This window comes from Mercurialis annua, linkage group LG5 (assembly GCF_937616625.2).
Source record: "Mercurialis annua linkage group LG5, ddMerAnnu1.2, whole genome shotgun sequence".
In the NCBI taxonomy this organism is placed as follows: Eukaryota; Viridiplantae; Streptophyta; class Magnoliopsida; order Malpighiales; family Euphorbiaceae; genus Mercurialis; species Mercurialis annua.
This window is the reverse complement of record NC_065574.1, coordinates 31,314,699-31,341,162: the sequence shown is the minus strand read 5'-3', so window position 1 is coordinate 31,341,162 and position 26,464 is coordinate 31,314,699.

Here is a 26,464-nt window from a genome sequence, read left to right as displayed (position 1 = left end):
GAAACGCTTGGATTTATTTCGTAACCTTTGTAAACCTTTGGCTTAAATTACTAAAACGGTGGCTTGGATTTGATTCGGAAAGTTTGTAAACGTTTGGCTTAAATTGCAAAAAAGGTGAAACGCTTGGATTTGTTTCGTAACGTTTGTAAACGTTTGACTTTAATTGCTAAAAAGGTGAATCGCTTGGATTTGTTTCGTAAATATCACGACCCAATTTCATAAATCGTGACCGGCGCTAGGGTATGGGTATGGTTGTACCAAAACCCGTAGCAAACCTTGCGGAAATCAAATAAACATTTAAACCTGCAGAAAACTGCTCGGGGGCAACCGAGACTCCAACCTAAGTCTAGCAATTTATAATACAGTTCTAATATAAATAACTCAAGTATCTGAAATATTCCACAGCATGCCTTAAATATAATAATAAAGTATTCCAGAGTAAACATGCCAATAATAAATAGTCGATCAAATTCGACAATCCCAAAGTGTAATATTGAATGTAATATATAAACTAGTTCTACTGCGGTCTAAGAGTTCGAAAACAGTAACTAGTTTAAATAACATAAAAACCTCCGAGGAATCAAAAGAATCAGAGTGGACCAGCTTTCAAATCATAAACCTGGAAAATTTGGGAAAACAACGGGGTCAGATATACTGAGATGAGTTCGCAATACTATTTATATTTATTAAGTTTAAAACCCTTAATCAAAACATTTTTATACTAATATAATATGATTATGGAAAACAGTATTGAAATGATCCCAGCGTAAGTATGACATAGCATACCGATAAACCCAGAGTGGACGGGAACAAATCCTCGTCATATAAATATACCAGCGTAAGCAAGACTTTAGTTTGCCGTTTCCCAGAGTACTTACCGGTGCACACAGTCTCGATACAAGTCTATCGAGTAGCTCGTTTCAATCCAGATCCATAATCCGTAAAAACAGTTCACAAACATTTATAATATTAAAATATGATGTGGTACTTAATAAAGCGGTAAATAGCACTACAAACTCACTGCTTGCTTATCCACGTTATCTTGGCAAACAGCTAACCCTGCGTAGACTCTGAAGCACGAGCAGTCGACGAGTCTAAAATAATAAATAGGTTAAAATCCGTACGACCCCTAACTCTAAGATCACTAGACACAACGTAGGACTAGCACAATTAAATAACCAGATAAATCACAGAGAAACACAATTCTCAATAAATTGTAATGCCGTAATTAATTCAAGAATATTGAGTTCGCACTTAAATCCAATCCGAAAATATTAATAAAATAATATTTAATTGATAAATATAATCAATTCCTCAAATAGTGAGTTAGCCGAGTTTTTCAAAACTACCAAGCTAAACCCACATGTCGGTGACCCAAGTCCAAACCGACCCAACCATAAAACCAGAGTTATAAACCATAGTTTATAATTCATATTAAATAAAATATTAATTAATATCAAAATAGAACTCAATAGCTTGAAACCCAAGTAATTAAATATTACTGGCAAAATATCTCCTTAAATAATCAATAAATAATTAACAGGCTTACAAATTTAGCCAAATTGGCACGCTAAGTCAAATTTTCAAATAATAATTACCCGAGTAACTAACCGATTAAAAGATTATAATATGAATTTTTGTTTTTTAAAATATAATAATAATAATAATAAAACAATTTAAATTATAATCGATACTAATATTTTTTTTTTGTTTTATAATAATGCTAACATAAAAAAAAATTGAAACCAAAACGATGTTTGAAAGTCCAGTTTAAAATTGGTAATTAATTAAATTAATAACCTTAAATCAAATATGAATTAATCAACCAATAATCTTTAAACAACTATTAACAATTTCTCATGACCATATTACTTAAGAGTTACCAATTGAATTAAAGTTTATGAAGTTAACAAACCAAATAACAAATGACGAACCCATCAACAGTAACAAAAACATAAGAAACCCCAACAATTTAATAAGAATAAAAACTATAAAATGAACTCAACAGAAAATAGGACGTGCTATATTCCAGGCCTTAATAATCACAAGCTAGCAACCATTAACATGAATCACATGAGAAAAATAATACATATGATGAACAAGAACAGTTGCCGCCAAACTGAATTCAAACGGCAATACTGAAATCGTCACGTCAGGCGAAATAATGAGGTAAAACACAATCACTACCAATTCAGCAAAATGTGAGATTATCACCCTAAATCATCATAAAAACAGCCCTAAGAATGAAGCTACCAATCGGAAAAACACAAGAACAGAAACAGTTTAGAACATTCAAAAACGGCGAAACGACGGCACGTATAATGGATAGAATAACATACCGAATTATAATTTTCCAAGCGTAGGATTGTAGAGGACTGAGTTAGCTATGGCAACAAACAAATGGATCTCGATTTGGTGCTAAAACGAACGAGAACGGATCAAAATACGGAACGTTGCACTATAGAACTTAAAACAGAATATTAAGGTAGAAACTTACCGACTTTTGACAAAAATTCAGAGATGAAAAGAGTGTGTAATTTCAGAGTTTTTGAGATGGTAATGTCGGCTAGGGTTTGTTAATAATGAAGGTAAAAAAAAATTAGGGTTTTAAAATGATTTTAAATAATAAGGAAATAAGATAGAAAAAGATCGCAGCATGTTTCCAAACTTAAGAAAAGCGAGACCTGTTCAAATTCATGGAGGAATGAATGGGCCAATATGAATGTGTGGGCTAAACCAATTTGGCCATATAAAAATTTGAATGAGTCACTAAAAAAAACGTGGAAAGAACTTAATGGAGATGCATGGTTTGCATGCATGACTGAACCCATTTTTTTTTCTTTTTGAATAAACAATATGCATGGGCTAAAATTTAATAATGCAAACTGAACACAGATCAAACCACGACCCAATTAATGAACGACTCAAATAAATTAAATAAAAATATTGAATAACAATAATAATAAATTACCTAAAACTCGACAAAATGCAAAAATACAAATAAGAATTTAAAAATAATAAAAAGAAAAATACGGGATACTACAGTAAATTTGTAATTTTTTGGCTTAAATTGCCAAAAACATGAAACACTTGGTTTTTTTTTCGTAACGTTTATAAAGGTTTGGCTTAAATCTCTAAAAATGTGAAATTTTTGGATTTGTTTCGTAACATTCTAAACGTTTGGTTATGTTTCGTAATGTTAGTATAAGTTTGGCTTAAATCACTAAAAAGGTGGAACGTTTGAATTTGTTTCGTAAAGTTTGTAAACGTTTGGCTTAAATTGCTAAAAAGGCGAAACATTTGGATTTGTTTCGTAACATTTTGTAAACGTTTGGCATAAATCGCTAAAAAGGTGAAACTTTTGTAAATGTTTGGCTTAAATCGCTAAAAAAGTGAAACGTTTGGATTTGTTTTGTAACGTTTGTAAACGTTTGGCTTAAATCACTAAAAAGGCGAAACGTTTGGATTTGTTCCGAAACGTTTGTATACGTTTGGCTTAAATTTCTAAATAGGTGAAATACTTGGAATGGTTTCGTAACGTTTGTAAACGTTTGGCCTAAATTGCTAAAAAGGTGAAACACGTTGATTTGTTTTGTAATGTTCATAAACGTTTGGCTTAAATTGGTAAAAAGGTGAAACATTTTGATTTGTTTCGTAACCTATAAAACGTTAGGCTTAAATCACTGAAAAGGTGAAACGTTGAATTTGTTTCTAAACCTTTGTAAATGTTTGGCATAAATCGCTAAAAAGGTGGAACGTTTGGATTTGTTTCATAACTTTTGTTAACTTTTGGCTTCAATCGCTAAAAAGGGGAAACGTTTGGATTTGTTTCGCAACGTTTGTAAACGTTTGGCTTCAATCGCTAAAAAATTGAACTGTTTGGATTTGTTTCGTAACGCTTGTAAACGTTAAGCATAAATCGCTAAAAAGGTGAAATTTTTGGATTTGTTTCGTAACGTTTTAAACGTTTGGCTTAAATCGCTAAAATGGAAAAACGTTTGGATTTGTTTTGTAACATTTGTAAACGTTCGGCTTAAATCACTAAAAAGGCGAAACGTTTGAATTTGTTTCGTAACGTTTGTAAACGTTCGGCTTAAATCGCTAAAAAAGGTGAAACGTTTGGATTTGATTCGTAACGTTTGTAAACGTTTGGCTTAAATTTCTAAAAAGGTGAAACGCTTGTATTTGTTTCGTAACGTTTGTAAACGTTTGGATTAAATTACTAAAAAGTTGAAATGCTTGAATTGGTTTCGGAACGTTTGTAAATGTTTGGCTTAAATTGCTAAAAATGGAAAACGTTTGAATTTATTTCGCAACGCTTGTAAACGTTTGGCTTTAATCGCTAAAAAGGTGGAACGCTTGGATTTGTTTCGTAACGTTTGTAAGGGTTTGGCTCAAATCGCAAAAATGGGGAAACGTTTGAATTTGATTCATAACATTTGTAAACGTTTGGCTAAAATCGCTAAAAAGGTGAAACGTTTGGTTTTTTTTCGTAACGTTTGTAAACGTTCGGCTTTAATTGCTAAAAAAAGGTGAAACGCTGGGATTTGTTTCGTAACGTTTGTAAACGTTTGGCTTAAATTGCGAAAAAGATGTAACGCTTGGTTTTGTTTCGTAAAGTTTTTAAATGTTTGGCTTAAATTACTAACAATGTGAAACATTTTTATTTGTTCGTAACGTTCTAAGCGTTTGGTTTTGTTTCGTAATGTTTATATACGTTTGGCTTAAATCGCTAAAAACGGAAAACGTTTAGATTTTTTTCGTAACGTAGGGTCGGGAACGAGGCTAACTCCTAAAAAAGGCATTGGCTTACTTTCTTTATCCTATTTGGCTTAAATTGCTAAAAAGGCAAAACTTTTGTATTTGTTTCGTAACATTTTGTAAGCGTTTGACATTAATCGCTAAAAAGGGGAAACATTTGTAAATGTTTGGCTTAAATCGCTAAAAAGATAAAACATTTGTTTTTTTTGTATCTTTTGTAAACGTTTGGCTTAAATTGCTAAAAAGGTAAAACGTTTAGATTTGTGTCGTAACGTTTCTAAACGTTTGGCTTAAATCGCTTTTTGTAAGTTTGTATATGTTTGGCTTAAATCATTAAAAAGGGGAAACGTTTAGATTTGTTTCCTAATGTTTGTAAACGTTTGGCTTAGATTGCTAAAAAGGTGAAATGTTTTGATTTGTTTCGTAACAATTTGTGAACGTTTGGCATAAATCGCTAAAAAGGCAAAACGGTTGTAAATTTTTGGCTTAAATCGCTAAAAACGTGAAACGTTAAGATTTGTTTGGAAAAGTTTGTAATCGTTAGGCTTAATTCGCTAAAAAGGGAAAACATTTGGATTTGTTTCGTAATGTTTGTAAACGTTTGGCTTACATCGCTAAAAAGGGGAAAAGTTTGGATTTTTTTCGTAATATTTGTATACGTTTGGCTTAAATTGCTTAAAAGGTGAAATGCTTGGATTTGTTTCGTAACGTTTGTAAATGGTTTTCTTAAATTGTTAAAAATGTGAAATGCTTGGATTTGTTTCGTAACGTTTGTAAGGGTTTGTCTTAAATCGCTAAAAATGTGAAACGTCTGGATTTGTTTCGTAACGTTTGTATACGTTTGGCTTATATCGCTAAAAAGGTGAAACGTTTGGATTTGATTCGTAACGTTTGTAAACGTTTGGCTTAAATTGCTAAAAAGGTGAAATGCTTGGATTTGTTTCGTAACGTTTGTAAACGTTTGGCTTAAATTACTAAAAAGGTGAAATGCTTGAATTTGTTTCGGAACATTTGTAAACGTTTGGCTTAATTTGCTAAAAATGGAAAACGTTTGAATTTATTTCGCAACGTTTGTAAACGTTTGGCTTTAATGGGTAAAAAGGTGGAACGTTTGGATTTGTTTCGTAACGTTTGTAAACGTTTGGCATAAATCGCTAAAACGTTTTAAATGTTTGGCTTACATCGTTAAAATGGGGAAACGTTTGCATTTGTTTCATAACATTTTAAACGTTTGGCTTAAATCGCAAAAAAGGGGAAACGTTTGAATTTGATTCATAACATTTGTAAACGTTTGGCTAAAATCGCTAAAAAGGTGAAACGTTTGGTTTTTTTCGTAACGTTTGTAAACGTTCGGCTTTAATTGCTAAAAAAAGGTGAAACGCTTGGATTTGTTTCGTAACGTTTGTAAACGTTTGGCTTAAATTGCGAAAAAGATGTAACGCTTGGTTTTGTTTCGTAAAGTTTTTAAATGTTTGGCTTATATTACTAACAATGTGAAACGTTTTTGTTTGTTCGTAGCGTTCTAATCGTTTGGTTTTATTTCGTATTGTTTATATACGTTTTGCTTAAATCGATAAAAAGGGGAAACGTTTAGATTTGTTTCGTAACGTTTGTAAACGTTTGGCCTAAATTGCTAAAACGGCAAAACGTTTGTATTTGTTTCGTAACATTTTGTAAGCGTTTGGCATTAATCGCTAAAAAGAGGAAACATTTGTAAATGTTTGGCTTAAATCGCTAAAAAGATAAAACTTTTGGTTTTTTTTTGTAACTTTTGTAAACGTTTGGCTTAAATTGCTAAAAAGGTAAAACGTTTAGATTTGTGTCGTAACGTTTCTAAACGTTTGGCTTAAATCGCTAAAAACGTGAAACGTTTAAATTTGTTTCATAATATTTGTATACGTTTGGCTTAAATTGCTAAAAAGGTGAAACGCTTGGATTTGTTTCGTAAGTTTGTATATGTTTGGCTTAAATCATTAAAAAGGGGAAACGTTTGGATTTGTTTCCTAATGTTTGTAAACGTTTGGCTTAAATTGCTAAAAAGGTGAAATGTTTTGATTTGTTTCGTAACAATTTGTGAATGTTTGGCATAAATCGCTAAAAAGGCAAAACGGTTGTAAATGTTTGGCATAAATCGCTAAAAAGGTGAAACGTTAAGATTTGTTTGGAAAAGTTTGTAATCGTTAGGCTTAAATCGCTAAAAAGGGAAAACATTTGGATTTGTTTCGTAATGTTTGTAAACGTTTGGCTTAAATCGCTAAAAAGGGGAAACGTTTCGATTTTTTTCGTAACATTTGTATACGTTTGGCTTAAATTGCTTATAAGGTGAAATGCTTGGAATTGTTTCGTAACGTTTGTAAATGTTTGGCTTAAATTGCTAAAAAGGGGAAACATTTGAATTTGTTTCTTAACCTTTGAAAAAGTTTGGCTTAAATTTCTAAAAATGCGAAAAGTTTGGATTTTTTTGATAACGTTTGTAAACGTTTGGCTTAAATTGCTAAAAAGGTGAAACGCTTGAATTTGTTTCATGACGTTTGTAAACATTTGGCTTAAATTGCTAAAAATGTGAAACGCTTGGATTTGTTTCGTAACGTTTGTAAACATTTGGCTTAAATCGCTAAAAAGGTGAAACGTTTGGATTTGTTTCTAACCGTTTGTTAACGTTTGGCTTAAATTGCTAAAAAGGTGAAGTGTTTTTGATTTGTTTCGTAGCATTTGTAAACGTTTGGCTTAAATTGCTAAAACGGTGAAACGCTTGGATTTGTTTCGTAACGTTTGTAAACGTTTGGCTTAAATTTCTAAAAGGGAGCAACGTTTGGATTTGTTTCGTAACATTTGTAAACATGTGGCTAAAACTGCTAACAATGTGAAACGTTTGAATTTATTTTACAACGTTTGCAAACCTTTGTCTTTACTCGTTAAAAAGGTGAAACGTTTGGATTTATTTCGTAACGTTTGTAGATGTTTGGCATTAATCGCTAAAAGATGAAACGTTTGGATTTGTTTCGTAATGTTTTATACGTTTGGCTTAAATCGCTAAAATGGGGAAACATTTGGATTTGTTTCTTAATGTTTGTAAATATTTGGCTTGAATTGCTAAAAAGGTGAAACGTTTAGTTTTGTTTCATAACGTTTGTAAACGTTTGGATTTGATTCGCAACGTTTGTAAACATTTGACTTAAATCGCTAAAAAGGTGAAACGCTTGAATTTGTTTCATAACGTTTGTAAATGTTATGCTTAAATTACTAAAAAGGTGGCTTAGATTTGATTCGGAACGTTTGTAAACGTTTGACTTAAATTGCTAAAAAGGCGAAACGCTTGGATTTGTTTTTTAACGTTTGTAAACGTTTGGCTTAAATTGCAAAAAAGGTGTAACGCTTGGTTTTGTTTCGTAACGTTTGTAAAGGTTTTGCTTAATTCGCTACAAATGTGAAACGTTTTGATTTGTTTCATAACGTTCTAAACGTTTGGTTTTATTTCGTAATGTTTGTATACGTTTGGCTTAAATCGCTAAAAAGGGGAAACGTTTGGATTTGTTTCGTAACGTTTGTAAACGTTTGGCTTAAATTGCTAAAAAGGCGAAACGTTTGGATTTGTTTCGTAACATTTTGTAAACGTTTGGCATAAATCGCTAAAAAGACAAAATGTTTGTAAATGTTTGGCTTAAATCGCTAAAAAGACAAAATGTTTGTAAATGTTTGGCTTAAATCGCTAAAAAGACAAAATGTTTGTAAATGTTTGGCTTAAATCGCTAAAAAGGTGAAACATTTAGATTGTTTTTGTAACGTTTGTAAACGTTTGGCTTAAATAGATTAAAAGGAGAAACGTTTGGATATGTTTCGTAAGGTTTGTAAAGGTTTAGCCTAAATCGATAAAAACATGAAACGTTTGAATTTGTTTCGTAACATTTGTAAACTTTTGGCTTAAATTGCTAAAAACGTGAAACGCTTGGATTTGTTTCGTAATGTTTGTAAAGGATTGGCTAAAATCGCTAATAATGTGGAACGTCTGGATTTGTTTCGTAATGTTCTAAACGTTTGGTTTTGTTTCGTAATGTTTGTATACGTTTGGCTTAAATCGCTAATAAGGCGGAACGTTTGGATTTGTTTCATAACTTTTGTAAATGTTTGGCTTAAATTGCTAAAAAGGCAAAACGTTTGGATTTGTTTCGTAACATTTTGTAAACGTTTGGCATAAATCGCTAAAAAAGGGAAACGTTTGTAAAGGTTTGGCTTAAATTGCTAAAAAGGTGAAACGCTTGGATTTGTTTCGTAACGTTTGTAAACGTTTGGCTTAAATTACTAAAAAGGTGAAATGCTTGAATTTGTTTCGGAACGTTTGTAAACATTTGACTTAAATTGCTAAAAATGGAAAATGTTTTAATTTATTTCGCAACGTTTGTAAACGTTTGGCTTTAATCGCTAAAAAGGTGGAACGTTTGGATTTGTGTCGTAACGTTTGTAAACGTTTGGCATAAATCGCTAAAAAGATGAAACTTTTGGATTTGTTTCGTAACATTTTAAACGTTTGGCTTACATCGTTAAAATGGGGAAACGTTTGCATTTGTTTCATAACATTTTAAACGTTTGGCTTAAATCGCAAAAATGGGGAAACATTTGAATTTGATTCATAACATTTGTAAACGTTTGGCTTAAATTGCTAAAAATGTGAAACGCTTGGATTTGTTTCGTAAGTTTGTATATGTTTGGCTTAAATAGCTAAAAAGGTGAAGTGTTTTTGATTTGTTTCGTAGCATTTGTAAACGTTTGGCTTAAATTGCTAAAAAGGGGAAACATTTGGATTTGTTTCCTAATGTTTGTAAACGTTTGGCTTAAATTGCTAAAAAGGTGAAATGTTTTGATTTTTTTCGTAGCAATTTGTGAACGTTTGGCATAAATCGCTAAAAAGGCAAAACGGTTGTAAATGTTTGGCTTAAATCGCTAAAAAGGTGAAACGTTAAGATTTGTTTAGAAAAGTTTGTAATCGTTAGGCTTAAATCGCTAAAAAGGGAAAACATTTGGATTTGTTTCGTAATGTTTGTAAACGTTTGGCTTAAATCGCTAAAAAGGTGAAACGTTTGGATTTTTTTCGTAACATTTGTATACGTTTGGCTTAAATTGCTTAAAAGGTGAAATGCTTGGATTTGTTTCGTAACGTTTGTAAATGTTTTGCTTAAATTGTTAAAAATATGAAATGCTTGGATTAGTTTCGTAACGTTTGTAAGGGTTTGTCTTAAATCGCTAAAAATGTGAAACGTCTGGATTTGTTTCGTAACGTTTGTATACGTTTGGCTTATATCGCTAAAAAGGTGAAACGTTTAGATTTGTTTCTTAACGTTTGTAAACGTTTGGCTAAAATTTCTAAAAAGGCAAAACGTTTGGATTTGTTTCTAACATTTTTTAAACGTTTGGCATAAATCGCTAAAAAGAGGAAACATTTGTAAATGTTTAGCTTAAATCGCTAAAAAGATAAAACCTTTGGATTTTTTTTTAACTTTTGTAAATGTTTGGCTTAAATTGCTAAAAAGGGAAAACATTTGGATTTGTTTCGTAATGTTTGTAAACGTTTGGCTTAAATCGCTAAAAAGGGGAAACGTTTGGATTTGTTACTTATCGTTTGTAAACGTTTGGCTTAAATATCTAAAAAGGTGAAACACTTGGATTTGTTTCGTAACGTTTGTAAATGTTTGGCTTAAATTGCTAAAAAGGGGAAACATTTGAATTTGTTTCTTAACCTTTGAAAAAGTTTGGCTTAAATTTCTAAAAATGCGAAAAGTTTGTATTTTTTTGATAACGTTTGTAAACGTTTGGCTTAAATTGCTAAAAAGGTGAAACGCTTGAATTTGTTTCATGACGTTTGTAAAGATTTGGCTTAAATTGCTAAAAATGTGAAACGCTTGGATTTGTTTCGTAACGTTTGTAAACATTTGGCTTAAATCGCTAAAAAGGTGAAACGTTTGGATTTGTTTCTAACCGTTTGTTAACGTTTGGCTTAAATAGCTAAAAAGGTGAAGTGTTTTTGATTTGTTTCGTAACGTTTGTAAACGTTTGGCTTAAATTGCTAAAACGGTGAAACGCTTGGATTTGTTTCGTAACGTTTGTAAACGTTTGGCTTAAATTGCTAAAAATGGGAAACGTTTGAATTTATTTCGCAACGTTTGTAAACGTTTGGCTTTAATCGCTAAAAAGGTGGAACGTTTGGATTTGTTTCATAATGTTTCTAAACGTTTGGCATAAATCGCTAAAAAGATGAAACTTTTGGATTTGTTTCGTAACGTTTTAAACGTTTGGCTTACATCGTTAAAATGGGGAAAAGTTTGCATTTGTTTCATAATTCTTTAAACGTTTGGCTTAAATCGCAAAAATGGGGAAACCTTTGAATTTGATTCATAACGTTTGTGAACGTTTGGCTAAAATCGCTAAAAAGGTGAAACGTTTGGTTTTTTTTTCATAACGTTTGTAAACGTTCGGCTTTAATTGCAAAAAATAAGGTGAAACACTTGGTTATGTTTCATAACGTTTATAACTGTTTGGCTTAAATTGCTAAAAATATGAAACATTTAGATTTGTTTCATAGCGTTTGTAAATGTTTGGCTTAAATCACTAAAAAGGGGAAACGTTTGGATTTATTTGGTAAAGTTTGTAAATGTTTGGCTTAAATCGCTAAAAGGTGAAACGTTTGGATTTGTTTCGTAACCTTTGTAAATGTTTAGCTTAAATCTCTAAAAAGGTGAAACGTTTGCATTTTTTTCGTAACGTGTGTAAACGTTTGGCTTAAATTGCTAAAAATGTGCAACGCTTGGATTTGTTTCGTAATGTTTGTAAATGTTTGGATTAAATCGCTAAAAAGATAAAATATTTGGATTTTTTTGTAACATTTGTAAAAGATTGGACTAAATTTCTAAAAAGGTAAAACGCTTAGATTTGTTTCATAAAGATTGGACTAAATCGCTAAAAAGGTGAAACGTTTGCATTTGTTTCGTAACGTTTGTAAACGTTTGGGTTAAATTGCTAAAAATGTGAAACGCTTAGATTTGTTCGTAACGTTTGTAAATGTTTGGCTTAAATTACTAAACAGGTGAAACGCTTGGATTTGTTTTGTAACGTTTGTAAATGTTTTTCTTAAATTGCTAAAAAGGTGAAACATTTGGATTTGTTTCTTAACCTTTGTAAACGTTTGGCTTAAATCGCTAAAAAAACGAAACGTTTGGATTTTTTTGGTAACGTTTGTAAACATTTGTCTTAAATTGCTAAAAAGGTGAAACTCTTGGATTTGTTTCGCTACGTGTGTAAATGTGTGGCTTAAATTGCTAAAAAGGTGAAACGCTTGGTTATTTTTTGTAACGTTTGTAAACGTTTGGCTTAAATTGATAAAAATGGGAAATGTTTGAATTTATTCTGCAACGGTTGTAAATGTTTGGCATTAATCGCTAAAAAGGTGGAACGTTTGGATTTGTTTCGTAATGTTTGTAAACGTTTGGCATAAATCGCTAAAAAGATAAAACTTTTGGATTTGTTTCGTAACGTTTGAAACGTTTGGCTTACATCGTTAAAATGGGGAAACGTTTGCATTTGTTTCATAATGCTTTAAACGTTTGGCTTAAATTGCAAAAATGGGGAAACATTTGAATTTGATTCATAACGTTTGTAAACGTTTGGCTAAAATCGCTAAAAAGGGGAAACGTTTGGTTTTTTTCATAAAGTTTGTAAACGCTCGGCTTTCATTGCTAAAAAAAGGTGAAACACTTTGTTATGTTTCTGTCACGACCCATTTTCATGAATCGTGACCTGCGCTAGGGTATGGGTATGGTTGTACCGAAACCCGTAGCTAGCCTTGCGGATAACAAACATTTATCAGTAACAATATTGTACCTGAATAAAACCACATGCTCGGGGGCAATCGAGACTCCCACCTAGTCTAGCAGTTTATATGTACAGCATATAAATAATAAATGCTCAGTCAACTCCGAGTCTCTAACATGGCATAAATATGAAAATAACATAAGTTAATATAATAATGCCAATCAACAGATAATCCAATTGAATTAATCTGACAACAAGTACTATAACAAGCAAGACTTCTAATTACTACGGCGGTCTAAGAGTAAAATCAGTTCAATAACTTTAATAAAATAAATTAAGACCTCCGAGGAAATAAAGAATCGGAGACCAGCTGACTCGCTGAAATCATAACCCTGGTAAAATTGGAAAAGCAACGGGGTCAGATATACTGAGATGAGTTCATACAACTATTTACATTTATTAAGTGAAAACCTTTAAAAACGTTAAAACATTTGTAAAGCAATTTATCATTGTGGATAAGCATTGAAACCCTAAAGCACAAATAATCTAAATCCAGTTGTCGGGTCGGTGAGACGTATCTCCATAACCGATCCCCGACTGTCACTCAAATAAACTCGTGAGTCCTAGGAGATGTATCTTCCACCGGCGCCCTCACTAAGGCGAGACGTATCTCGAACCTAGCTCAATACCATATGATCATATACCGGTGCGCACGCAGTCTCGATGATACCCATCGAGTAGCCCGTTCCAATTCAGATCCATAATGTCGAAAACAGTTCGAAAGCTGTATATACAATATATATATGCAAAAATACAATTTACTTAATAAAGCGGTAAATAGCGATATAAACTTACTGCTTGCTAATCCACGTGAAAACTCCTGGCAAGTAACCTAGACTCGGTTCGCCTCAAAAGCACGAACAGTCGACAAATCTAAACAAATGTAAAATTATTATTAAAACGGACCCTAACTCTAGAGAGTATTAGACACCACATAGGACTAGCACAACACAATACCAAGCCACATTCAATAAACACTTATATTAAATGCATTTCAAATATAACCCAAGTTATAGAGTACAATTCATATAAACATACTTAGAGTGATTCGTAAAAATAATTTAAATTAACCCAAGTTAAAATCCATATTAGTGAGTCAGCCGAGTTATTTAAAACTACCAAGCTTCTTCCCACTTGTTGGGCGACCACATTCTAACTCAAACTAAAAATTTAATAAATTTATAAACCCAGGTTTATAAATTAAAATACTTTAATAAAATAATTATCCATTTAAAAAAAATAGAATTCAATATCTTGCAATTCAAGTAACCTAAGTTACAACCCAAAACTTAACCATTTTAAGTTTATAAAAGTTTAGGGACTAAACTGTACTTTAGCCAATTTGACATTTCCATTAAAATTAAATATAATTACCCGAGTAATTATATTAATTTAAGTTATAAAATATTTAACGTAATCAAATTGTCTATTTAAAATTGAAACAAAAATCAAAAGTTAAAAATAAACAACTATGATTCAATTGATTTAAATCAACAACTTTAGTGACCATTTTGGCCAATTAGCCATCTTCTTCATTAAGAATGAAAACCAACACAGAGCCATCAATTTGATAACAAATTTCAAAAGAACCATTCCCTCCATTTCGTTCTAACAATTACAGCAACTTATTTATAACCTATTATGCATTAACTAATCATAACAATTCAAGCCATAACCTATTTCCCTTAACAATCCAAACCATTCAACCTTAATCATAACACTACCCAAGTCAGAAACATGGAGCAATGAACCATGGTCGACGGCATCCCTAACACGAAGACAAAATGACAAGAAAAATCCAATAACCGATGAGTCGAAACAACAACAAACTCAAGCCAAGATTTACTACAACATCCGAACACAATTTGCACACAAGAAATGCAGAAATGATTAACAAAAGAACGTAGAAACAAATAATCATATCGGCAGTTCATAACAAGAACACGTCGAAATTGAAACGGTGACAAACGGAGGGATTTTTACGTACCTTTATCGATTCTAATACGTGAGATTCGTAGAGATCGTTGAGTCGATGTGAATCGTCAAAGAACAATCAAAATATATCTAAAAGAATAAGCTAAAAATCAAGAACCGTATTTTGACGATATCGAAACGAAGAACAATGAAGGGAAACCAAGCATGAACACTTACCGGATCGAATGAACGAAAGGAGGAGATGAAGTTATGATTCCTGAGAGTTTTTGGTTCGTCAAAGTCGGCTAGGGTTTTCACAAAATGAAATAAAAAGAGTTTGGTCGAATTATGGGGTCTATTTGTAGCCCACTACACAAAATTACAGGTGAGGCGCGATGGGAGGCGCGTTCGTTTCATCGCGCCTTCACCAGGCGCACAGAAAACGTATGGGGCGCGTTGCGAGGCGCGATGGCCCATCGCGCCCTCTAACGCGCCTCAATTTTTGATCCAACGGTCAACGTCGTCTTGGGCACAACATATCCAAAAATGAGCCCGATCCAACGGTTAAATTGGGAGATAGGCATGTTTTCTCAAAACATGTCAGATTTAAAAGGTATACGAATACATCATCGATTATAAACCGAATACAAATCAAATCGCCATCGAAAACTCACACGACATATGCGAGACATACAAGATACAACTCAAATCCCAAACAAAGTGTCACACTTGCTAATCCACCACTAACAATCCAAAACTAAGTCGGAAACACAATGAAACCATGACGGTAAAACACGGAATATTACAGATTCGTAACGTTTATAACTGTTTGGCTTAAATTGCTAAAAATATGATACATTTGGATTTTTTTCATAACGTTCTAAACATTTGGTTTTGCTTCATAACTTTTGTAAACATTTGGCTTAAATCGCTAAAAAAGTGAAACGTTTGAATTTGTTTCGTAACGTTTGTAAACGTTTGGCTTTAATTCTTAAAAAGGCGGAATGTTTGGATTTGTTTCGTAATGTTTGTAAATGTTAGGCTTAAATCATTAAAAAGGTGAAACGTTTGAGTTTTTTTCGTAGCATTTGTAAATGTTTGGCTTCAATCGCTAAAAAGGTGAAACGTTTGGATTTGTTTGGTAAAGTTTGCAAACGTTTGGTTTAAATTGCTATAAAGGTGAAAAATTTGGATTTGTGTCGTAAAGTTTGTAAGTTCGGCTTAAATCGCTAAAAAGGTGAAACGTTTGGATTTGTTTGGTAATGTTTGTAAACGCTTGGTTTAAATCGCTAAAAAGGTGAAACATTTGCATTTGGTTCGTAACGTTTGTAAACGTTTGGCTTAAATGGCTAAAAAGGTGAAACGCTTGCATTTGTTTCGTAATGTTTGTAAATGTTTGGCTTATATTGCTAAAAAGGTGAAACGCTTGGATTTGTTTCGAAACGTTTGTAAACGTTTGGCTTAAATTGCTAAAAAGGTGAAACATTTGGATTTGTTTGGTAAAGTTTGCAAACGTTTGGTTTAAATTGCTATAAAGGTGAAAAATTTGGATTTGTGTTGTAAATTTTGTAAACGTTTGGCTTAAATCGCTAAAAAGGTTAAACGTTTGGATTTGTCTCTTAACCTTTGTAAACGTTTGGCTTAAATCGCTACAAAGGTCAAATGTTTGCATTTGTTTCGTAACGTTTGTAAACATTTGGCTTAAATTGCTAAAAATGTGAAACGCTTGGATTTGTTTCGTAACGTTTGTAAATGTTTGGCTTAAATCGCTAAAAAGATAAAACATTTGGATTTTTTTGTAACATCTGTAAAAGATTGGACTAAATTGCTAAAAAGGCAAAACGCTTAGATTTGTTTCATAACGTTTGTAAACGTTTGGCATAAATTGCTAAAAATTAGGTAAAACATTTGGATTTGTTTAGTAACGTTTGTAAATGTTTGGCTTAAATTTCTAAACAGGTTAAATGTTTGGATTTGTTTCGTAACGTTTGTAAAAGTTTGGCTTAAATTGCTAAAGAGGTGAAACATTTGGATTTGTTTCTTAACCTTTGTAAACGTTTTGCTTAAATCGCTTAAAACGCGAAACGTTTGGATTTTTTTGGTAACGTTTGTAAACGTTTGGCTTAAATTGCTAAAAAGATGAAACGCTTGGATTTGTTTCATAACGTTTGTAAACATTTGACTTAAATTTCTAAAAAGGTGAAACGCTTGGATTTGTTTCGCTACGTTTGTAAATGTGTGGCTTAAATTGCTAAAAAGGTGAAACGCTTGGTTATTTTTCGTAACCTTTGTAAACGGTTGGCTTAAATTGCTTAAAATGGAAAATGTTTGAATTTGTTTCGCAACGTTTGTAAACATTTGGCTTTAATCACTAAAAAGGTGGAACGTTTGGATTTGTTTCGTAACGTTTGTAAACGTTTGGCATAAATCACTAAAAAAGTGAAACGTTTGAATTTGTTTCGTAACGTTTGTAAACGTTGGGCTTAAATTCTTAAAAAGGCGGAATGTTTTGATTTGTTTCGTAATGTTTGTAAATGTTAGGCTTAAATCATTAAAAAGGTGAAACGTTTGAGTTTGTTTCGTAGCATTTGTAAATGTTTGGCTTCAATCGCTAAAAAGGTGAAATGTTTGGATTTGTTTGGTAAAGTTTGTAAGTTCGGCTTAAATCGCTAAAAAGGTGAAACGTTTGGATTTTTTTGGTAACGTTTGTAAACGCTTGGTTTAAATTGCTAAAAAGGTGAAACGTTTGGATTTGGTTCGTAACGTTTGTAAACGTTTGGCTTAAATGGCTAAAAAGGTGAAACGCTTGCATTTGTTTCGTAATGTTTGTAAATGTTTGGCTTATATTGCTAAAAAGGTGAAACGCTTGGATTTGTTTCGAAACGTTTGTAAACGTTTGGCTTAAATTGCTAAAAAGGTGAAACGTTTGGATTTGTTTGGTAAAATTTGCAAACGTTTGGTTTAAATTGCTATAAAGGTGAAACATTTGGATTTATGTGGTAAAGTTTTTTAACGTTTGGCTTAAATCGCTAAAAAGGTGAAACGTTTGGATTTGTCTCGTAACCTTTGTAAACGTTTGGCTTAAATCGCTAAAAGGGTCAAACGTTTGCATTTGTTTCGTAACGTTTGTAAACGTTTGGCTTAAATTGCTAAAAATGTGAAACGCTTGGATTTGTTTCGTAACGTTTGTAAATGTTTGGCTTAAATCGCTAAAAAGATAAAACATTTGGATTTTTTTATAACATCTGTAAAAGTTTGGACTAAATTACTAAAAAGGCAAAACGCTTAGATTTGTTTCATAACGTTTGTAAACGTTTGGCATAAATTGCTAAAAAGGTAAAACATTTGGATTTGTTTAGTAACGTTTGTAAATGTTTGGCTTAAATTTCTAAACAGGTGAAATGCTTGGATTTGTTTCGTAACGTTTGTAAACGTTTGGCTTCAATTGCTAAAAAGGTAAAACATTGGGATTTTTTTCTTAACCTTTGTAAACGTTTGGCTTAAATCGCTCAAAACGCGAAACGTTTGGATTTTTTTGGTAACGTTTGTAAACGTTTGGCTTAAATTGCTAAAAAGGTGAAACGCTTGGATTTGTTTCATAACGTTTGTAAACATTTGACTTAAATTTCTAAAAAGGTGAAACGCTTGGATTTGTTTCGCTACGTTTGTAAATGTGTGGCTTAAATTGCTAAAAAGGTGAAACGCTTGGTTATTTTTTGTAACCTTTGTAAACGGTTGGCTAAAATCGTTAAAAATGGAAAATATTTGAATTTATTTCGCAACGTTTGTAAACGTTTGGCTTTAATCACTAAAAAGGTGGAATGTTTGGTTTTTTTTCATAACGTGTGTAAACGTTCGGCTTTAATCGCTAAAAAGGCGGAACGTTTGAATTTGTTTCGTAAGGTTTGTAAACGTTTGGCATAAATCGCTAAAAAGATGAAACTTTTGGATTTGTTTCGTAATGTTTTAAATGTTTGGCTTACATCGTAAAAATGGGGAAACATTTGCATTTGTTTCATAACGTTTTAAACGTTTGGCTTAAATCTCAAAAATGGGGAAACGTTTGAATTTGATTCATAACGTTTGTAAATGTTTGGCTAAAATCGCTAAAAAAGGGAAACGTTTGGTTTTTTTTTCATAACGTTTGTAAACGTTCGGCTTTAATTGCTAAAAAAAGGTGAAACGCTTGGATTTATTTCGTAACGTTTGTAAACGTTTGGCTTAAATTTCGAAAAAGATGTTACGCTTGGTTTTGTTTCGTAACGTTTGTAAATGTTTGGTTTAAATCGCAAAAAATGTGAAACGTTTTGATTTGTTTTGTAACGTTCTAAACATTTGGTTTTGTTTCGTAATGTTTGTATACGTTTGGCTTAAATCGCTAAAAAGGGGAAACGTTTAGATTTGTTTCGTAACGTTTATAAACGTTTGGCTTAAATTGCTAAAAAGGGAAAACGTTTGGATTTGTTTCGTAACATTTTGTAAACGTTTGGCATAAATCGCTAAGTAGGGGAAACATTGGTAAATGTTTGGCTTAAATCGCTAAAAATATAAAACATTTGGTTTTTTCTGTAACCTTTGTATACGTTTGGCTTAAATTGCTAAAAAGGTAAAATATTTGGATTTGTTTTGTAACGTTTGTAAACGTTTGGCTTTAATAGCTAAAAAGGTGGAACGTTTGGATTTGTTTCGTAACGTTTGTAAACGTTTTGCATAAATCGCTAAAAAGATGAAACATTTGGATTTGTTTCGTAACGTTTGGCTTACATCGCTAAAATGGGGAAACGTTTGCATTTGTTTCATAACGTTTTAAAAGTTAGCCTTAAATCGCAAAAGGGGAAACATTTGAATTTGATTCATAACGTTTGTAAACGTCTAGCTAAAATCGCTAAAAAGGTGAAACGTTTGGTTTTTTTTCGAAACGTTTGTCAACGTTCGGCTTTAATTGCTAAAAAAAGGTGAAACACTTGGATTTTTTTCGTAACGTTTGTAAACGTTTGGCTTATATTGCGAAAAAGATGTAACGCTTGGTTTTGTTTCATAAACTTTTTAAATGTTTGGCTTAAATTGCTAACAATGTGAAACGTTTTGATTTGTTTCGTAACGTTCTAAACGTTTGGTTTTGTTTCGTAATGTTTATATACGTTTGGTTTAAATCGCTAAAAAGGGAAAAAGTTTAGATTTGTTTCGTAACGTTTGTAAACGTTTGGCTTAAATTGCTAAAAAGGCAAAACATTTGGATTTGTTTCGTAACATTTTGTAAGCGTTTGGCATTAATCGCTAAAAAGGGGAAACATTTGTAAATGTTTGGCTTAAATCGCTAAAAAGATAAAACATTTGGTTTTTTTTTTAACCTTTCTAAATGTTTGGCTTAAATTGCTAAAAACGTGAAATGTTTAAATTTGTTTCATAACATTTGTATATGTTTGCCTTAAATTGCTAAAAAGGTGAAACGCTTGGATTTGTTTCGTAAGTTTGTATATGTTTGGCTTAAATCATTAAAAAGGGGAAACGTTTGGATTTGTTTCATAATTTTTGTAAACGTTTGGCTTAAATTGCTAAAAAGGTGAAATATTTTGATTTGTTTTGTAACAATTTGTGAACGTTTGGCATAAATCGCTAAAAGGAAAAACGGTTGTAAATGTTTGGCTTAAATCGCTAAAAAGGTGAAACGTTAAGATTTGTTTAGAAAAGTTTGTAATCGTTAGGCTTAAATCGCTAAAAAGGGAAAACATTTGGATTCGTTTCGTATTGTTTGTAAACGTTTGGCTTAAATCGCTAAAAAGGTGAAACGTTTGGATTTTTTGGTAACATTTGTATACGTTTGGCTTAAATTGCTTAAAGGTGAAATTCTTGGATTTGTTTAGTAACATTTGTAAACGTTTTGCTTAATTTGTTAAAAAGGTGAAACGCTTGGATTTGTTTCGTAATGTTTGTAAGGGTTTGGCTTAAATCGCAAAAAATGTGAAACGTCTGGATTTGTTTCGTAACGTTTGTATACGTTTGCCTTATATCGCTAAAAAAGTAAAACGTTTGTATTTGTTTCGTAACGTTTGTAAACGTTTGGCTTAAATTGCTAAAAAGGCAAAACCTTTGGATTTGTTTCCTAACATTTTTTAAACGTTTGGCATAAATCGCTAAAAAGGGTAAACATTTGTAAATGTTTGGCTTAAATCGCTAAAAAAATAAAACCTTTGGATTTTTTTTGTAACTTTTGTAAATGTTTGGCTTAAATTGCTAAAAAGGTAAAACGCTTGGATTTGTTTCGTAAAGTTTGTAAACGTTTGGCATAAATTGCAAAAAAGGTAAAACACTTGGATTTGTTACTTATCGGTTGTAAACGTTTGGCATAAATATCTGAAAAGGTGAAAAACCTGTATTTGTTTCGTAACGTTCGTAAACGTTTGGCTTAAATTGCTAAAAAAGGGAAACATTTGAATTTGTTTCTTAACCTTTGTAAATGTTTGGCTTAAATCACTAAAAATGCGAAACGTTTGGATTTGTTTGGTAACGTTTGTAAACGTTTGGCTTAAATTGGTAAAAAGGTGAAACGCTTGAATTTTTTTCGTGACGTCTGTAAACATTTGGCTTAAATTGCTAAAAAGGTGAAACGCTTGGATTTGTTTCATAACGTTTGTAAACATTTGGCTTAAGTCGCTATAAAGGTGAAACGTTTGGATTTGTTTCTAACCGTTTGTTAACGTTTGGCGTAAATCCCTAAAAAGGTGAAATGTTTTTGATTTGTTTCGTAACGTTTGTAAACGTTTGGCTTAAATTGCTAAAACGGTGAAACGCTTGGATTTGTTTCCTAACGTTTGTAAACGTTTGGCTTAAATTGCTAAAAGGGAGCAACGTTTGGATTTTTTTCGTAACGTTTGTAAATGTGTGGCTAAAACTGCAAAAAAATGTGAAACGTTTGAATTTATTTCGCAACGTTTGCAAACCTTTAGCTTTAATCGTTAAAAAGGTGAAACATATGGATTTGTTTCGTAACGTTTACTTTTTTCATAAAGTTTAATACGTTTGGCTTTAATTTCTAAAATGGGGAAACGTTTGTATTTGTTTCGTAACGTTTGTAAATATTTGGCTTGAATTGCTAAAAAGGTGAAACGTTTAGTTTTGATTCTTAACGTTTGTAAACGTTTGGATTTGTTTCGCAACGTTTGTAAACGTTTGACCTAAATCGCTAAAAAGGTGAAACGCTTGGATTTGTTTCGTAACGTTTGTAAATGTTATGCTTAAATTACTAAAAAGGTGGCTTGGATTTGATTCGGAACGTTTGTAAACGTTTGGCTTAAATTGCTAAAAAGGTGAAACGCTTGGATTTATTTTGTAACATTTGTAAACGTTTAGCTTATATTGCAAAAAAAGGTGTAACGCTTGGTTTTGTTTCGTAACTTTTGTAAAGGTTTTGCTTAAATCGCTACAAATGTGAAACGTTTTGATTTGTTTCATAACGTTCTAAACGTTTGGTTTTATTTCGTAATGTTTGTATACGTTTGGCTTAAGTCGCTAAAAAGGGGAAACGTATGGATTTTTTTCGTAACGTTTGTAAACGTTTGGCAAAAAATTGCTAAAAAGGCGAAACGTTTGGATTTGTTTCGTAACATTTTGTAAATGTTTGGCATAAATCGCTAAAAAGACAAAATGTTTGTAAATGTTTGCCTTAAATCGCTAAAAAGGTGAAACATTTAGATTTTTTTTGTAACATTTGTAAACGTTTGGCTTAAATTGATAAAAAGGAGAAACATTTGGATATGTTTCGTAAGGTTTATAAAGGTTTGGCTTAAATTGCTAAAAACATGAAACATTTGAATTTGTTTCGTAACATTTGTAAACGTTTGGCTTAAATTGCTAAAAACATGAAACGCTTGGATTTGTTTCGTAACGTTTGTAAAGGATTGGCTAAAATCGTTAAAAATGTGGAACGTTTGGATTTGTTTTGAATGTTCTAAACGTTTAGTTTTGTTTCGTAATGTTTGTATACGTTTGGCTTAAATCGCTAAAAAGGTGGAACGTTTGGATTTGTTTCATAACGTTTGTAAATGTTTGGCTTAAATTGCTAAAAAGGCAAAACATTTGGATTTGTTTCGTAACATTTTGTAAACGTTTGGCATAAATTGCTAAAAATGTGAAACGTTTGGATTTGCTTCGTAAGGTTTGTAAGCTTAAATCGCTAAAAAAGTGAAACGTTTGGATTTGTTTCGTAAAGTTTCTCTACGTTTGGCTTAAATTGCTAAAAAGGTGAAACGCTTGGATTTGTTTCGTAACGTTTGTAAACGTTTGGCTTAAATTGCTAAAAAAATGAAACGCTTGGATTTATTTCGTAACCTTTGTAAACCTTTGGCTTAAATTACTAAAAAGGTGGCTTGGATTTGATTCGGAAAGTTTGTAAACGTTTGGCTTAAATTGCTAAAAAGGTAAAACGCTTAGATTTTTTTCGTAACGTTTGTAAACGTTTCACTTAAATTGCTAAAAAGGTGAAACGCTTGGATTTGTTTCGTAAAATTTGTAAACTTTTGGCTTAAATTGCCAAAAACGTTAAACGCTTGGTTTTGTTTCGTAACGTTTATAAAGGTTTGGCTTAAATCTCTAAAAATGTGAAATTTTTGGATTTGTTTCGTAACCTTCTAAATGTTTGGTTATGTTTCGTAATGTTAGTATAAGTTTGGCTTAAATCGCTAAAAAGGTGGAACGTTTGGATTTGTTTCGTAAAGTTTGTAAACGTTTGGCTTAAATTGCTAAAAAGGCGAAACGTTTGGATTTGTTTCGTAACATTTTGTAAACGTTTGGCATAAATCGCTAAAAAGGTAAAACGTTTGTAAAGATGTGGCTTAAATCGCTAAAAAGGTGAAACGTTTGGATTTGTTTTGTAACGTTTGTAAACTTTTGGCTTAAATCGCTAATAAGGTGAAATGTTTGGATTTGTTTTGCAACGTTTGTAAACGTTTGGCTTAAATCGCTAAAAAGGTGAAACGTTTGGATTTGTTCTGAAACGTTTGTATACGTTTGGCTTATATTGCTAAAAAGGTGAAATACTTGGATTGGTTTTGTAACGTTTGTAAACGTTTGGCTTAAATTGCTAAAAAGTTGAAACACTTTGATTTGTTTCATAACGTTTATAAACGTTTGCCTTAAATTGGTAAAAAGGTGAAACATTTTGATTTGTTTCGTAACCTATAAAACGTTAGGCTTAAATCACTAAAAAGGTGAAACGTTGAATTTGTTTCTAAGCCTTTGTAAATGTTTGACTTAAATCGCTAAAAAGGTGAAACGTTTGGATTAGTTTCATAATGTTTGTTAACATTTGGCTTCAATTACTAAAAAGGGGAAACGTTTGGATTTGTTTCGCAACGTTTGTAAACGTTTGGCTTCAATCGCTAAAAAATTGAACTGTTTGGATTTGTTTCATAACGCTTGTAAACGTTAAGCATAAATCGCTAAAAAGGTGAAATGTTGGATATTAAACACCCTAAATCACTGAACTTATCTGTTATTACAGAAAGGGTACTAAACTTCATTTTGTTACAAAAGGGTCACTGAATTATACCTTTTATTACAACGGGAGGTCACTACGACGGATTCGATCAAATTTTGTTAAGAAAATGTCACTAAACTTATCATGAATTACAAAAAGGTCACTGAATTATATTCCTAATTGTAATTCCGACTTGCCACATAAGCAAAAACGGTGCATTTTAGTATCAAAACGGTGCGTTCTATATGAGTTATATCTCGTTGTAACAAAAGGTATAGTTTAGTGATTTTTTTGTAACAAAATGAAGTTTAGTACCCTTTCTGTAATAAAAAATAAGTTTAGTGACTTGAAATGTTTAATACCCGTGAAATGTTTGGATTTGTTTCATAACGTTTGGCTTAAATTGCTAAAATGGAAAAACGTTTGGATTTGTTTCGTAACGTTTGTAAACGATTAGCTTAAATTGCTAAAAAGGTGAAACGCTTGGATTTGTTTCATAACGTTTGTAAATGTTTGGCTTAAATCGCTAAAAAGATAAAACATTTGGATTTTTTTGTAGCGTTTGTAAACGTTTGGCTTAAATTGCTAAAAAGGTAAAATGCTTGGATTTGTTTCGTAACATTTTTAAATGTTTGGCATAAAATGCTAAAAGGGTAAAACGTTTTGTTTTGTTTCGTAACGTTTGTAAACGTTTGGCTTAAATTTCTAAAAAGGTGAAACGCTTGGATTTGTTTCCTATTGTTTGTAAACGTTTGGCTTAAATTGCTAAAAAGGTGAAACACTTTGATTTGTTTCTTAACCTTTGTAAACGTTTGGCTTAAATCGCTAAAAACGCGAAACATTGTGATTTTTTAGGCAACGTTTGTAAACGTTTGGCTTAAATTGCTAAAACAGTGAAACACTTGGATTTTGTTTCGTAACATTTGTAAACGTTTGGCTTATATTGCTAAACAGGAAAAATGTTTGGATTTGTTTTGGTACGTTTGTAAATGTGTGGCTTAAATTGCTAAAAAGGTGAAACACTTGGTTTTTTTTGTAACTTTTGTAAACGTTTAGCTTAAATTGCTAAAAATGTGAAACGTTTGAATTTATTTCGCAACGTTTGTAAACGTTTGGCGTTAATCACTAAAAAGGTGAAACATTTGGATTTTTTTCGTAACGTTTGTAAACGTTTGGCATAAATCGCTAAAAAGCTGAAACGTTTGGATTTGTTTCGTAACTTTTTAAACATTTGGCTTAAATCGTTTAAATGGGGAAACGTTTGGATATGTTTCATAACGTTTTGAATGTTTGGCTTAAATCGCAAAAATGGGGAAACATTTGAATTTGATTCGTAATGTTTGTAAACGTTTGGCTAAAATCGCTAAAAAGGGGAAACGTTTGTTTGTTTTTCATAACGTTTGTAAACATTCGGCTTTAATTGCTAAAAAGGTAAAACATTTGGATTTTTTTTGGTAACATTTGTAAACGTTTGGCTTAAATTGCTAAAAAGTTAAAACACTTTGATTTGTTTCGTAATGTTTGTAAACGTTTGGCTTAAATTACTAAAAAGGTGACTTGGATTTGTTTCGGAACGTTTGTAATCGTTTGGCTTAAATTTATAAAAAGGTGCAACGCTTGGATTTGTTACGTATCGTTTGTAAACGTTTGGCTTAAATTTCTAAAAAGGTGAAACACTTTGTTATGTTTCGTAACGTTTATAAAGGTTTGGCTTAAATTGCTAAAAATATGAAACATTTGGATTTGTTTCATAACGTTCTAAATGTTTGGTTTTGTTTCATAACGTTTGTAAACATTTGGCTTAATTCGCTATAAAAGTGAAACGTTTGGATTTGTTTCGTAACGTTTGTAAAAGTTTGGCTAAAATCGCTAAAAAGTTGAAACGTTTGGTTTTTTTATAGCGTTTGTAAACGTTCGGCTTTAATTGCTAAAAATAGGTGAAACACTTTGTTATGTTTCGTAACGTTTATAATAGTTTTAGTTAAATTGCTAAAAATATGAAACATTTGGATTTGTTTCATAATGTTCTAAACGTTTTGGTTTTGCTTCATAACGTTTGTATACATTTTGCTTAAATTTCTAAAATAGTGAAACATTTGGATTTGTTTCTTAACGTTTGTAAACGTTTTGCTTAAATTCCTAAAAAGGCGGAATGTTAGGACTTGTTTCGTAATGTTTGTGAACGTTAGGCTTAAATCGTTAAAAAGGTGAAACGTTTGGGTTTGTTTCGTAGCGTTTGTAAATGTTTGGCATAAATCGCTAAAAAGGTGAAACGTTTGGATTTGTTTGGTAATGTTTGTAAACGTTCGACTTAAATCACTAAAAAGGTGAAACGTTTGGACTTGTTTCGTAACGTTTGTATACGCTTGGTTTAAATCGCTAAAAAGGTGAAACGTTTGGATTTGGTTCGTAACGTTTGTAAACGTTTGGCTTAAATGGCTAAAAAGGTGAAAC